Raw genomic sequence first — 16,577 nt, forward strand, 5'->3', positions numbered from 1 at the left:
CTAGCTTGATTCTTCCTCTCCTGTCTATCTCCCCTTCCCCTTCCTCCTCCTCTCCAAAGGAAGGTAAATTTGGATGCTACTGGCTAGATTCCCTTATTTTTCCTTTCCTTTCCTTTCCTTTCCTTTCCTTTCCTTTCCTTTCCTTTCCTTTCCTTTCCTTTCCTTTCCTTTCCTTTCCTTTCCTTTCCTTTCTTTTTCTTTCCTTTCCATTCTTTTCGCTTCCCAGAACCTTAAACCTACTGCACTCTGAAGCTCAAACACCACTGGGCCCCCTGCCTAAAGGTTCTCTTCTGGAACCTCCTGGCTTTGATTATCAATAGTAACTGTTGCTGTTTCCCTACCAGCCTGATATCTTTCTTTGCCTCATTAAAGGGGCCATGCTCTTGCTACTTCTTGAACAGGCTTATTCAATAAATGGGCATTACCTCACCCTAAGTGAATATCTGCATAGACCTTGGCCTAAAGGCGCCAAGGTCTCCCAGTTCATCCTGGGTCATCTCTAGTCATCCTGATGAATATCTGGTCACTGGATTCAGATGGCTCTGGAGGAGAAGTGAGGCTGGTGACCTTGCACAGCTCTCCCTCACTCAAAACAAAGTCAAGTCAAAGTCATGTCATCATTTATCTGATGGCATGGTCTTCTTTGGCAACAAAGGACAAACACAACAAATCTGTCACAAAACAAGAAACAGAGTTAGACTGGTAAGACCTGTTCTTGATGAATCTATGCAAACTCATATGTTTACTGTTTCCTTTTTCAGATGTTTTTGAACCATGTCTTTAATGACACCTATTACAACCTTGCTAGCTAATGAAGACATGATCATACGTTTATGGTTTTTGGACTTTTTAGCATTGGTGGAGGGAAGGTAAGGAAGGTGACAAGAAGTCCCTGATTTGATTATCTTTCAGTATAAGGATGCCCATGTAAGTTCAACAATGTAAGTGGATTGCTTTAGGTTGAACACTGGGTTTATAAGCGAGGTAATCTACCCTCAAATAAGACTCAGGTAGATAGTCTTTGGCCCACTTCTGGAATTAAAAAATACCATTTCCACTAAGAATTATGCATAGCAAAGTTGGTGGGTGCTAAATAAATGATTGAATTGAATTAAATTGGAATATTTTATAGGTAAAATATGGGACTGGAGTCTTCTCCACAAATGTGGAGAGAAATCAGCCTCATGTCCTATTAATAGGTAGTGACCAAGCAACATGGTTGTAACCCATACTCATGAATTAGCCCCATGAATAGCATCATTTAAATTGATCTCCCTCCTGGGTCCTATTTCAAGGAAAACCTGTTTCAAACTCAATATAACTAATGAGTCAAATAACTGATGAATGACCTTTGGGAATGGGGCTGTTCCCCATGTGTGTGGAAATTAACTCAGATTGGTTAACAATTAATGAGAGAATGAATATTATATTATAATAAGAAATAGCCTTATTCTACTGAGGGGCTGGATGATAAGTGACTCTGATCATGTTTGTAGAAACAGACTCATCTCAAGCCAGACCAGGCCCTATTCTCCACCCAGTCTTAACTGAGTAGAACAATGATAGAGGTATAGTAACAATTCCACCTAGATAAGATGATCTTGGTGGAGTGAATTCTTTGGTCAGTGTCAGAAATGTCCTTGAGAGACTGAACTTTGATTGAGGGAAAGTTGGTCCTGCATAGAAACTGGTTATTAATATAATAAGAAAATAATCCTTTTTCTCACTAGGTCCTAATAAGTGCAAATAAGGAATTTCCTGAAGTAGTCACAGGGGTATTCTGATTTAAGCTATTCAAGTTATAATTGTGTAAAATATGGTAATTGTTCCAGCCTAATGGAAATATGTAGTGAAAAGCTGAGAACTTCCTCACAAGGACACCAAAAGTAATGCAATGCAAATGCTGTTATGTACATTTTACAAAAAAGGAATTTGAGTCTCCTTTCTACAAGAGAGGTCCTGAGGAGATCCATCAATCTCCTGAGACATAATCTGACTTGTACGAGAGTAGGTGTCAGGGTTTAGAGAGAGCCTAGAGGTAATCCAAAAGGCCTGGAAAATTCTCAAAAAAGACATTGTAGTATCATACATAATCCCAATGGGATTCCAAGGAAAGAGGGCACTGTCTAAAGAGACTGTTGTGTGTGTACAGTAAATTTATTTACCAATTTGGATTTTAAAAGACACATTCAGAAGTTAAGAGTGAAGGGAAGTTACTGAAGAGGAATCCAGAACAATCACTCAGTACTGTGAGAATGAGGCCAGAAACTCTAAATCTCAAAATAAATGGAGGCCATTAAAATTTAAGAACTTAGTATGTAAGCTCCTTGAGGGTAGGAACTATCTTTATTTTTGCTTGCATTTAATCCCATTTTATGGATTTTTATTCTTTTTTTTTAAATTCTTTTTTTTTTTTAATTTTCACTTCAAACCCCCTCCCTTATCCTTTGAGAAGGTAAGTAAAACAGTATCCTTTATCCCCACTTTTATGTAGGTCTAATGTTGAGGAAGTTTTTCTTCATCTAAAGACAAAATCTAACTCTGTAGATTCCATCCTTTGCTGCTAGTTCTGTCCTCTGGGGTCAGATGTGCAAGTACCTTTTCCATATAATACTCTTAAAGATTTGGAGAAATCTATCATATTCTCTCTTTTTTAAATTTTTTAAAAAATTTCTTTATTTAACTTTAAACATTCATTTTCACAAAATTTTGGGTTCCAAATCTTCTCCCCATTTCTCCCCTCCCCCCACCCCAAAACACCGAGCATTTTAATTGTCCCTATCACCAATCTGCCCTCTCTTCTATCATCCCTCCCTTCCCTTGTCCCCATCTTCTCTTTTGTCCTGTAGGGCCAGATAGCTTTCTATACTCCATTACCTGTATTTCTTATTTCCTAGGAGTAAGAACAATACTCAACAGTTGTTCCTAAAACTTTGACTTCCAACTTCTCTTCATCCCTCCCTCCCCACCCATTCCCTTTGGGAAGCAAGCAATTCAATATAGGCCATATCTCTGTAGTTTTGCACATGATTTCCATGATAACCATGTTGGGTAAGACTAACTATATTTCCCTCGATCCTATCCTGCCCCCCATTGCTTCTGTTCTCTCTTTGGATCCTGTCCCTCCCCAAGAGTGTTGACCTCAAATTGCTCCCTCCTCCCACTGCCCTCCCTTTCATCATCTCTCCCACCCCTCCTATCCCCTTCTCCCCCACTTTCCTGTATTGTAAGATAGGCTTTCATACCAAAATGAATGTGCATTTTATTCCTTCCTTTAGTACAATGTGATGAGAGTAAACTTCATGTTTTTCTCTCACCTCCCCTCTTTTTACCTCCACTAAAAAGTCTTTTGCTTGCCTCTTTTACGAGAGATAATTTGCTCCATTCCATTTCTCCCTTTCTCCTCCCAATATATTTCTCTCTCACCCCCTAATTTCATTTTTTAAGATATGATCCCATCCTATTCAATTCACTCTGTGCTATGTGTGTGTGTGTGTGTGTGTGTGTGTGTGTGTGTGTATAATCCCACCAACTACCCAGATACTGAACAGTTTCACAAGTTACAAATATTGTCTTTCCATGTAGGAATGTAAACAGTTCAGCTTTAGTAAGTCCCTTATGACTTCTCTTTGCTGTTTACCTTTTCGTGCTTCTCTTCATTCTTGTGTTTGAAAGTCAAATTTTCTTTTCAGCTCTGGTCTTTTCATCAAGAATGCTTGAAAGTCCTCTATTTCATTGAAAGACCATTTTTTCCCCTGAAGTATTATGCTCAGTTTTGCTGGGTAGGTGATTCTTGGTTTTAGTCCTCCTTCCTTTGACTTCTGCGATAGCATATTCCACGCCCTTCTATCTCTTAAGGTAGAAGGTGCCAGATTCTGTGTTATCCTGATTGTATTTCCACAATACTTGAGTTGTTTCTTTCTAGCTGCTTGCAATATTTTCTCCTTGACCTGGGAACTCTGGAATTTGGCCACAATGTTCCTAGGAGTTTCTCTTTTTGCATCTCTTTCCAGTGGTGACCGGTTGATTCTTTCAATATTTATTTTGCCCTCTGGTTCTAGAATCTCAGGGCAGTTTTCCTTGATCATTTCATGAAAGATGATGTCTAGGCTCTTTTTTTGATCATGGCTTTCAGGTAGTCCCATAATTTTTAAATTGTCTCTCCTGGATCTATTTTCCAGGTCACTTGTTTTTGCAGTGAGATATTTCACATTATCTTCCATGTTTTCACTCTTTTGGTTTTGTTTTGTGATTTCTTGGTTTCTCATAAAGTCATTAGCCTCCATCTGTTCCATTCGAATTTTGAAAGAACTATTTTCTTCAGTAAGCTTTTGAACCTCCTTTTCCATTTGGCTAATTCTGCTTTTTAAAGCACTCTTCTCCTCATTGGCTTTTTGAACCTCTTTTGCCAATTGAGTTAACCTATTTTTCAAGGTGTTATTTTCTTCAGCATTCTTTCAGCATTTAGCAAGGTGTTGACCTGTTTTTCATGCTTTTCTTGCATTCTCTCATTTCTCTTCCCAGTTTTTCTTCCACCTCCCTAACTTGATTTTCAAAATCCTTTCTGAGTTCTTCCATGGCCTGAGCCCACTGAATATTTATTTTGCGTGTTTGGGATACAGAAGCCTTGACTTCTGTATTTTTCCCTGATGGTAAGCCTTGTTCTTCCTCATCTGAAAGGATGGGAGGAGATATCTGTTCACCAAGAAAGTAGCCTTCTATGGTCTTACTTTTTTCCCCTTTTTTGGGCATTTTCCCAACCAGTTACTTGACTTTTGGGTCCTTTGTCAAGAGTGGGGTATACTCTGGTAATCTGTGAGATCTCAGCTCCTCCAAGGTGGCACAATCAAGCATGTACTGCTCTGGATGCAGAGAGGGATTTTTGTGCCCAGAATCTTAGCAGATACCTCTCCACAGCCACTTGGCCTCCAGTTCCCAAGTCAGCACTGGGGGCTGATTTTCAGATAAGCTAGATGGGCAGGACCCTCATTCAGTCTGAGACAAAGACCAGCTCGCCCAGGGCCTCCACCCAGGGCTGAGGTAAGACTGAGCTCTTCAATTCCCCCAGAGGTTTTTATGCTACAACAATAGAGCTTCCGTGCAGGCTGCTGTGCAGGCTCTGTGGCCTCTGCCTGCTGCCAGAGCTATGGGAAGGCACTTCTCCCTTCCTGGCCTGCTGATAAAACCCTGTCACTGACCTTTGGCGCCTGTGGGCCAAGGAATCTGAGGACCTGCTACTGCAACTGGAGATTCCCTCCCAAGGTGTCCTTCTCCCAGAGTCTCCTCATGCCACACTGCCACTCGGCCAAGGCTGGGCTGGGCTCGAAGCTTGGTTCCATGTCCAGTGCAACCGAAGTTTCCGTGGGCCTTTCAGGTCACCGTGGGCTGGAAATCTCCTCCAGTTTGTTGTTCTCCACTTCTGCTGCTCCAAAATTTGTTGAGTGTCCCTCTCTACAGGTATTTTATGGGCTGTAGGGAAGACCCTGCATAAGTGTGTCTTTCTAGTTTGCCATCTTGGCTCTGCCCCCTGATAAATTTATTTTTGATGAGTAACTAAATTAATCTTTAAAAATTTTTATAATGAAAAAATGATCTCAGATCACTCTAATAAATTTCACAGTTACTGTAGTCAATCATCAATATTTATTTTGGTACTTAGTTCAATAACTGGGAGGGGAGATTACAGCATCTGCATGTTTTCACCAATGCAAAGTGACATTTTTCCCTAAGTATACTTTTCCCCCAATATACACATGCTCACACTGAGGAAACCAGAGAATATTTATGGTTATATCCCTCTACTGACTAATTGCCATCCCTATCACCTTTTCCAAGCTCCATTCCCAGTGCACTCACCTTTAATGGCCCTGACTCTTTGGGAACTTAGTAGTGTAGCCAGGATGAGTGTCTCTGGGATCAAGTAATAGCTGTGGATCATTTTTTCCTTGGGAGTTAATAGGAGATTGATTGTCAGAGCAGTGACTACCCAGAGCAGTGGGAGCAGTGACAGTGATGAAGCAGGGCTGAAGTTTGGAAAAAAGGTCTTTGTTGAAGATCACCTGAGATGATCTAAAACTTGACAGAAAAAGATTCAACCAATGAAGAAAAAAAAACCCTTAAATGACTCCCCTGTTCCTTGGAATACCTTCTTTCCCCTTTATGGAAAGTATGACCTTCTGTTGTTCTATTAAAGGACTTTCTGTGGAGTTCAGGGCAGGAGGAAATTCCACAGAGGTCACTCTCATCACAGAACACATCTAAACAGGATTTTTGAGGGAAGAGGCAGTCTTACTTTCAGGATATATATGTAGATGGTCTTTGATAAGATGTGATCTGAGGAGCATCTTTCCTACTGGCTTAATGTGGTACCTGAAATTTATTAACTGGAAGGTTTGCACATCCCCTCTTTTATCATGTAATCTCTAAAATTCCTTGTCTGGAATCAGAGAATATGAGCTGTAAGGACACTTAGAACCCACTTGGTCTAACATCTTTTTTTTTGTAGATGTGAAAATTGAGGCCAAGAGAGGTCAAATGACTTGAACACAAATGCTAAGTAAACCTACTATACAATACAATAAAATGCAAATATTCTGGAAACTCAAGTAGTTAAGCAAGCTATTGGCAGTCATTTCCACAATTGCAGAGTGACAGAGCCTAGTAGCTGGGAGAGATGTTAGTTAACATTTAATTGAACCAATAACTGATCAGGAACCCCCTTTTATATTTAACAAGTATTCATATAGCAACTCCTTGAAAACTTTCAGTGAAGTAGCATATAGAAAGGAGGGAAGGAAACAAACATTTATCAAAATGCCTACTGTTTTCCAGTCATCATGCAAAGAACTTCACAAAAATCTCATTTGATCTTCAAAATAATCCTGGAAGGTGGATGCTATTATTACCACCCATTTATAAAATATTGAGGAAACTGAGGCAGCCACAGGGTAAGTGATTGCCCAGGACCACAGGGCCAGTGACTATCTGAGGCTAGATTTGAATTTTGGTCTTCTTGACTTTCATTCCAGGCTTCTATCCACTGAGCCATGCAGTTGACCCAGAGGCAGATGATTGGGTGAACTGATTTTAGGGTATGCTGCATAAGGATCTATTGAAGGAACTGGCCATATTTAGCTTGTAAGAGATAAGAGTTAAAGAGAATATGATAGGGGAGGAGCCAAGATGGTGGAGTAGAAAGACCCACATATGCTAGCTCCAAAACCCACAGCCTATAAAATACCTGTAAAGAAGTATTCCCAACAAATTCTGGAGCAGCAGAAGCCACAGAACAATGGACTGGAGGAGATTTCTGTTCCAGAGTGACCTGAAAAACCGACACCAAAGATCCGTTGAGCATTGGACCCAGAGCAGAGCCCAGCCCTGCCTTGGCCCAGCAACACTGAGAGGAGCAGATCTGAGCAGGCTTCAGGGACAGAATCTCCAGCAGCCACGCAGGTATCTCCACTCTCGGGTGCTAAAGGTCAGTGAGAGAGTCTTTTTGGCTCCCCGAGAGGGGAGCGGGGTGTCCCTATAACTCAGGCCCCCTCGAGAGGCAGCAATGGAGGCAGCAGCAGACAGGGGCTCCCAAAGCAGGCAGGAGCTCAGATCCATTGTAGAAGGTCTCTGCATAAACCCCTTGAGGGAACTGAGCCCCCTGAGGTGGCCCTGCCCCCACCTGATCACCTGAACTTACTCTCACACTGAATAGCAGCCCTGCCCCCACCAAAAGCCCTGAGGCTTGGGAGCAGCATTTGAATCTCAGACCCCAAGCACTGGCTGGGTGGATCTGGAAGGGAGGTGGGTGTGGAGAGGACTCTCAGAAGTCAAGTCACTGGCTGGGAAAATGCCCAAAAAAGGGGAAAAAAGTAAGACCATAGAAGGCTACTTTCTTGGTGAACAGATATCTCCTCCCATCCTTTCAGATGAGGAAGAACAAGGCTTACCATCAGGGAAAAATACAGAAGTCAAGGCTTCTGTATCCCAAACACGCAAAATAAATATTCAGTGGGCTCAGGCCATGGAAGAACTCAGAAAGGATTTTGAAAATCAAGTTAGGGAGGTGGAAGAAAAACTGGGAAGAGAAATGAGAGAATGCAAGAAAAGCATGAAAAACAGGTCAACACCTTGCTAAATGCTGAAAGAATGCTGAAGAAAATAACACCTTGAAAAATAGGTTAACTCAATTGGCAAAAGAGGTTCAAAAAGCCAATGAGGAGAAGAGTGCTTTAAAAAGCAGAATTAGCCAAATGGAAAAGGAGGTTCAAAAGCTTACTGAAGAAAATAGTTCTTTCAAAATTCGAATGGAACAGATGGAGGCTAATGACTTTATGAGAAACCAAGAAATCACAAAACAAAACCAAAAGAGTGAAAACATGGAAGATAATGTGAAATATCTCACTGCAAAAACAAGTGACCTGGAAAATAGATCCAGGAGAGACAATTTAAAAATTATGGGACTACCTGAAAGCCATGATCAAAAAAAGAGCCTAGACATCATCTTTCATGAAATGATCAAGGAAAACTGCCCTGAGATTCTAGAACCAGAGGGCAAAATAAATATTGAAAGAATCAACCGGTCACCACTGGAAAGAGATGCAAAAAGAGAAACTCCTAGGAACATTGTGGCCAAATTCCAGAGTTCCCAGGTCAAGGAGAAAATATTGCAAGCAGCTAGAAAGAAACAACTCAAGTATTGTGGAAATACAATCAGGATAACACAGAATCTGGCACCTTCTACCTTAAGAGATAGAAGGGCGTGGAATATGCTATCGCAGAAGTCAAAGGAAGGAGGACTAAAACCAAGAATCACCTACCCAGCAAAACTGAGCATAATACTTCAGGGGAAAAAATGGTCTTTCAATGAAATAGAGGACTTTCAAGCATTCTTGATGAAAAGACCAGAGCTGAAAAGAAAATTTGACTTTCAAACACAAGAATGAAGAGAAGCACGAAAAGGTAAACAGCAAAGAGAAGTCATAAGGGACTTACTAAAGCTGAACTGTTTACATTCCTACATGGAAAGACAATATTTGTAACTTGTGAAACTGTTCAGTATCTGGGTAGTTGGTGGGATTATACACACACACACACACACACACACACACACACACACATAGCACAGAGTGAATTGAATAGGATGGGATCATATCTTAAAAAATGAAATTAGGGGGTGAGAGAGAAATATATTGGGAGGAGAAAGGGAGAAATGGAATGGAGCAAATTATCTCTCGTAAAAGAGGCAAGCAAAAGACTTTTTAGTGGAGGTAAAAAGAGGGGAGGTGAGAGAAAAACATGAAGTTTACTCTCATCACATTGTACTAAAGGAAGGAATAAAATGCACATTCATTTTGGTATGAAAGCCTATCTTACAATACAGGAAAGTGGGGGAGAAGGGGATAGGAGGGGTGGGAGAGATGATGAAAGGGAGGGCAGTGGGAGGAGGGAGCAATTTGAGGTCAACACTCTTGGGGAGGGACAGGATCCAAAGAGAGAACAGAAGCAATGGGGGGCAGGATAGGATCGAGGGAAATATAGTTAGTCTTACCCAACATGGTTATCATGGAAATCATGTGCAAAACTACAGAGATATGGCCTATATTGAATTGCTTGCTTCCCAAAGGGAATGGGTGGGGAGGGAGGGATGAAGAGAAGTTGGAAGTCAAAGTTTTAGGAACAACTGTTGAGTATTGTTCTTACTCCTAGGAAATAAGAAATACAGGTAATGGAGTATAGAAAGCTGTCTGGCCCTACAGGACAAAAGAGAAGATGGGGACAAGGGAAGGGAGGGATGATAGAAGAGAGGGCAGATTGGTGATAGGGACAATTAGAATGCTTGGCATTTGGGGGAGGGGGGAGGGGAGAAATGGGGAGAAAATTTGGAACCCAAAATTTTGTGAAAATGAATGTTAAAAGTTAAATAAATAAATTTAAAAAATAAAAAATAAATAAATTTATCTAAACTTGTTTAGGTCTGTTGATGGCTAACCTTTATGAATTCTTAAACTTTCTCTTTCAATTAATCAACCAAAAAGCATTCAGTCAATGCTAACTATATGTTAGGCACTGTGCTAGCCTATAGGGAGAAAGAAAAAAAATGAATTAGTTCATTCTACCCAGGAGTTTACATTCTGAGTGAAAAACAACACATGCATACTTATGTAGATCTCCCTATTTTATATGTGTATATGTTGTATATATATATATGTATGTATGTATATAGATATAAAATGTATACACACTTATCGTATGTATCCATATGTGTGTGTGTGTATCTGTGTGTGTATCTAGAGAGATTAAAATGTGTACAGAAGCAATATAAGAAAATCGAGGATGAAGGAGACACCAGCAAATGAAGGAGTCAAGTCTCTTCTAGACAGCAGCACTTGAGCTGAACTACGTATGAGGGATAACCTGTACTGAGGCTGTTGTTTTTCCTTCATTCTCAAAGAGGATGAATGGCACTCAGAAGATGATGTCATGACTTGCAAATAAATTGGATTTAAGTGAGGCAGGGCTATGCAAAGTCATCAGTCTCACTCTCTCTTCCCAAGCCTTCTGGGCCCAGTGGCAAGATATAGATCAGGATGACTGGAGATGGCTCCAACTGTGCTAGGAGACCTTGGCTTTTTCAAGCTAAGGTCTTTCCCAGATCTAAGTTTGTCTGAGACAACACCCATTCAGTGATTTAGGCACAGTGATTAAGTGTATAGAGGCACCGTAAAGGGAAAAGGAATACCAAAGAGAAAGAACAGTTAATTTGACTGGATGGTAAAATGTGTGAAGAGAGTGATGTATAAGTCTCAAAAAGGAGGCTGGAATTGGATTGTAAAGAGCTTAAAATACAAAACCAAGAAGTCTACATTTCACTCTGGCAGAAATTATACGACTAAAAGCATACAGTTCACCTTCTTTTCCCCCCTCTGATGAGCACTTTCAAGTAGCAAAATAAAAATTGTAGGGGGAGATGGGGTGGGGGAGAGTTATCAGTTCTACATTTTGTGGATTTAGTGACAACTTCATTTTGCTATAGCATTCATTATTTCATTTCATTCTAATTACCTCTTCTCAATCTAAATGTTTTATTTTGTCCTAAACCCACTTTCCCATCATGTTTTTCTTTATCAGTCTTTCCTCACTTCCTCTATGTACTTCTTGAATGCCAGATTTAAGCACAACATTTCAAAATTTTGTTGCTAGATGGTGCAGTGGATAGAGCACTAGACTTGGAGTCAGGAAGAATTGATTTAAAATCCACCTTCAGGCCCTGAGAAGTCATTTAACTTCTGTCTACCTAAATGTCTTCTGTAAAATGGGGATAATAGTACCATCCACCTTCCAGAATTATTTTGAAGATAAAATAAGATAGCATATGTAAAGCATTTGCAAACCTAGGGCTATATAAATACTAGCTATTATTATTATTATTATTATTATTATTATTATTATTATTATTATTATTATTATTATTACAGACAAGTTAATATCCTTAACTTTATTTTCAATAAACTTCCTGATGGTCTTGACCAAGAAAGATCTTGATAAGATCAGGACAATATTCAAAGTGTACAGTTAGAAAGAGAAGCCTATATCTTTTGATATAGTTTCAGGGGCTTTCAACAAGCCTGAAAAGAGCTTTCTAGATCTGAGGCACCGCAGTTTTGTTCCATCTTCCAATACCCAAGATCCTTTCAATCCTTCTGTGTATATGAATTCCAGCGATCACAAAAGCTGGCAAGATCACTATGTTCCATGCTTCTTGCCTATATTTCTATTTTTCTTAGTTTTAAATAGCCAGCAACATACCTCTGTGGTTTTGTGCCACCCTATATTTTGAATTTCTTTATGCCATGAGCCTGCTCTGAAGAAAAAGATAAAATCCTTGAAAACATGGATTCTCTCTCTCTCTCTCTCTCTCTCTCTCTCTCTCTCTCTCTCTCTCTCTCTCTCTCTCTCTCTCTCTCTCTTCTCTCTCTCTCTTTCCCTCTCCCTCTATTTCCTCTTTCTTTCCTCTTCTCTTTTTCCTTTACTTACCTTCTTTTTCCTTAGCTTTATTTTCATTTGTCTTTCTTTTCTCTCATCCCTTTCTCTGGCTCTTTGCACATAATTTCTTCTTAGTGAACATTGAACTGAACTGAACTGAATCAAATTGAATAGGATAAAAATGTAAATAAGTGAATCAATGAGCTTAGGAGACATAAAAATTCAAAATGCTGCTGCAAGTGTTAAACTGGGCATCATATTTAAAAAGAAATAGTCAATGGTATTAGTAATAATGATGATTGACATTTACAGAATACATCACGTGTATTATTATGATTGAGTCTCATCACAATCCCATGAGGTTAAATTGTACAGTATAAGGCAATATGATATAGCAGAGTTATCAAAATGCATAGTGAAGAGTGACAGAGCTGTAAAAAGGGAGGCAAAAATTCAAGTCTTAAGTTCTGAGTCACAGGTTTTTTCATCTATAAAATGGGAGTAATGATATCTGTGGCCTTAAAAAATATGATGTGTATAAAGTTTTTATTGTTATTGTACCCATTTTTAGATAAGGAAAGATAGGTCCTAAGAGGCTAAGAGATTTGTCTGTGGTCACATGACTAATGGGTTCCTGAAGCAGAATTTGAACTTATACCTCTCCAAGTTCTGTGTTTTTTACCCATTACAACCTTTTCTACCCATTACAGTTCAGTTGGGACTATTTATGACAACAAATATAGAATGCATTCCATACTATAAGCAGTACGTTCTATATTTATAAAGCAGATTGTCAGGTACTGTCTTCTACATAAAATCTGATTTCTCAGTGTTTTAATTGTGAATTTTTCTTTATTGTCCTCAAAAATTCATCTCTAAGATTCCCTTTGTTACATGTTCTACAGTATTTTCTCTTCTGATCATGAACCCAACTCCCCAAAAGACTCTTCCTTCATCATCATCATCATCATCATTATCACCATCATCATCATTATCATCACTAACATTTACTTAGTACTTATTATGTACCAGGTGTTGTGCAATCTTATATGATCTTCACAACAATCCTGGGAGGTAGACACTATTATTATCACCATTTTACAGGAGAGGAAACTAAGGCAAATGGAGATTTCAGTGACTTGCCCATGGTCACACAGCTAGTGAATGTCTGAAGCCAAATATGAACTCAGTTTTTCCCGACTCCAAGTTCAGTAGTCTATCCACAAAAATCTGAATGTCTCTTTTATATTTCTCAGCATTATCTCTGCTGCATATGAATGGATGTCCTCTGCATCTGTCAATTCTATCCCAAACTCTTAGAATTTTCCTGAATTTGGACCCATACTCTTAGGATCTCAATCTGTGGTCATAAATTCAAGTAGCAATATTCTTTCTCTCCCACTCTCATGTTCTTCCCCCTTCCTGCTCTCCTACTGGTCGACCATGTGGGCACCTTTGGCACAAGTGTCTACCAGTCTTAGGGGCCCTCAGGACAGTACACAAATGATTTTGATGAGGATGAATTGTTTTATGTGGATCCTCAGAAGAAGATTATATGGTGGCTACCTGAGTTTGGCAGTTTTGCCAGGTTTGACCCCAAGGAGGACTGAGAAGCTTGACTATGATAAAGAATATCTTGGACTTACTGATGAGAAGTTCTAGTTCTACTACTGCCACAAATGGTACCCAATGTCACCTTCATGATGTCCATCTTCTCTATCACCCAGAATTTCTCTCACTCCATAAACCAGAAACTCTCTCCCACCTTTCAGATGACTTCCTTCTTTTTCAAGAGGAGCCTCAAGGCTTCCCACCTTGAGGCCAGAATCCACAATGTTTCTTTCTCTCTTCCTAGTAAATTTTTCTCTGTATCAGAAGCCTCCTTAGTTCCTTGGCAGAGTCATATAATCCCCAGAAGGACATTTTCCTTGTTCCCCTTGGGCAATAATATGTACACATACTTTTTCTATGGGTCTCTCCCCAAACCAGAAAAGGATATAATTTAGCATAGGCTGTTTATCTCTTAGGGGATGAAGGAAAGATACATAGTTTTTTGGAGGTAGGGGAAGGGAGACCATTGGGAGGTCAACTGAGTAAAGTTATCACCAGTATCAGAACTAGGATACTTTGGTGGGGGTGGAGGAAATGATAGAGAATATCAGAGACCTTCCCTCTCATAATCTTGGGGATATTTGGAGGATTGCAGGGAATGCTTGCTTTGGGATTCGGTTCAGTGATAGGGACCCATTGAGGGAAATTCTCAACAAAGTTATATCCCCACTCTAGAAGTTCCTGCAGTGACTGTGTTCTCAAGAACTCCCATGGAGCCAGGCTAGGCAAACACACCCATCTGTCTTGTGGACAACATCTTCCCACCTGTGATCAACAACACATGACTGTATAGTGGGCAAATAGTCACCACAGAGGTAATGAAGACCTACTTCTATCCTCAGGCAGACTATTCTTTTCAGAAAGTGAGTTACCTCACCTTCATCCCTTCCACTGAAGGTGTCTATGACTGCAAGGAAGTACTCTGGGACCTAGAGAAGTCACTCCTTCACCACTGGGGTAAGGAATCCTTTACTCAGTTGACCTCCTAATTGTCTGTTATGTATCATTCCTTCAGCACCTAATAAGCAGGAAACCCTAAATTCTACCCTTTTTCCAAAACTAACAAGGCCTGATTATGAAAAATTCTCCCTTCCTTGATCCTTTTTACCATGTACACTGTTGTGCCCTCTCACCCCAGGCCTGTCTTTCTTCCCAGAGTCCCTGATATCAGCTGCACTGCTGGAGAAAGCAAACATTCTCATCCGTGCCCTAGGCCTGACTGTGAGTCTGTTGGGCATCATTGTGGGCACCATCCTTACTTCCAGGTGCATGCTTGGGGCAGTGTCTCCCTCTCCTGGCTTCAATAACTCCTGTGAGTCACCACTTGGCATTAGAGGATATTTCAGAGAATGTTAGGAGATGGAGGGAACAGGAGCACTTACTGAAAGGAGAAAAAAGAAACTGAACTGAGATAGCAGTGAACAGAGGTGCGTGGAGAGCAGGGAGGGGGAAGGTCAGAGATTTAGGAGAGTCTTGGTTCCAACAGTCTCCTGCTATTTCCTACTCGAGGCAATAATAACCCTTCTCAAGAAAGAGACACAATGGGCAAGAAATAACAGGTTCTTGCTCTGGGATTTAATTTCCTAATAAGTCATGGCCTCTGATCACAGCTCCAAGTTAGTGTTGTCCATTTCTTCCTTGTTTCTTCCCCTAACCCTGCATGGTTATTAATTACGGTATCAGTCCCTCTGAGCTCACCAAGCCCTAACCTTCTTTGCTGAGCTTTATTATTTCTTCCTATAGTTTAAATTTCTCTTCTTTCCTTCTCTGTGGGCTGCTGGAGTTCACTGTGACTATTTTGTACTACCCCCAGTAAAATGTAAGTTCCTTGAGGGCCGGAACTGTTTGTTCACTTTTATCTTTGTGTCTCAAGTATCATTCAAGGTGCTTTATGCATGGCAGATGACTGCTTACTTATTCAACATTGAGAAGATGCTACTTCACCCATAGAACTCAGAATGCTATACAACTTCTGTTCTGTCTTAAGAATGCAATATGTGGCAGATAGAGTTCTAAGATCCTGGCTTCTAATAAATTTGAGTAAGGCTTCCTATTCCCATAGACTCCAGCTCATTAAACCCCTAACATTACTACTAACAAAGTAATATCTTTGGATCCACGTGATTATATATGGTCTTTCTAAACTAGGACTATGAAAGTGGGATGGGTTGTGTTTTTTTTTTTTTTGATCCTGTGATACATAACACACTCTACCTCCAAATACTTGTGAGGCATCTCTGGGGAATCAAGCATGGATGGACTTTGTTTCTAGGCACCCAGGTCTTCATAGTCTATTTCTGTTCATCTCTTCCTTTTTGAAATATTAGTTATGGTTATAATTATTCTTACAGTCTCTGTTTTACATTTTCTAGAACACCTTACAAGCCATTTCTGATGGATCAAACCTGAGTAATGAATTAATAAATTCTCCCAAACACCTGTCTCAGTGGTGATTTCCTCTTTAGGTTCAGGTCTAGATGGAAACCTGGGGTCTCTTTTCAGACCTTGTCTCCAGTGAAGGAGCAGAGAAACTGAGGACAGGGTGTCCATATTGCAATGACATTTCTGCTGCCAGTTCTTACTTTTTGAGGGCAAACACAAGCCTTGCAGCAATAGTAATCTATGGAAAAGGATGTTATCTTCAGAAGGACATGCTTCCACCTTCAAATTATTCTCATTTCTCAATGAAGTTCATACTTCAAGGTACAACTCATGAACATCATTTGTTTGGATAAATTTGGATGATAAAACAATAAATTATAGATGTGAGGCTTTGTGAAATTTTAAGGTAACAGAATCTCCCAAAGTTCTTTTATCATGTTTATGGTAAAATCCAAGTCATGATCTTAGTCTATGATATTGTCACCTCACAGGTTAGAATTATCAGTACTTGAGTGGGAGTAATCATATCTTCTTTTCTTGTTAGTACTCCATTGTCCTACTAGTTGTAAGAATTTACCACCAGCAATAGGAATGACTACCAATTT

General features: G+C 39.9%; 1 pseudogene; it reads left to right on the forward strand.

The window, feature by feature from the left end:
• Positions 1-774: 774 nt before the first annotated feature.
• Positions 775-14,946, forward strand: LOC140522748 (H-2 class II histocompatibility antigen, A-S alpha chain-like; annotated as a pseudogene).
• The last annotated feature ends 1,631 nt before the right edge of the window (positions 14,947-16,577 follow it).

The sequence above is a fragment of the Notamacropus eugenii genome, chromosome 2, assembly GCF_028372415.1.
Source record: "Notamacropus eugenii isolate mMacEug1 chromosome 2, mMacEug1.pri_v2, whole genome shotgun sequence".
Lineage (NCBI taxonomy): Eukaryota > Metazoa > Chordata > Mammalia > Diprotodontia > Macropodidae > Notamacropus > Notamacropus eugenii.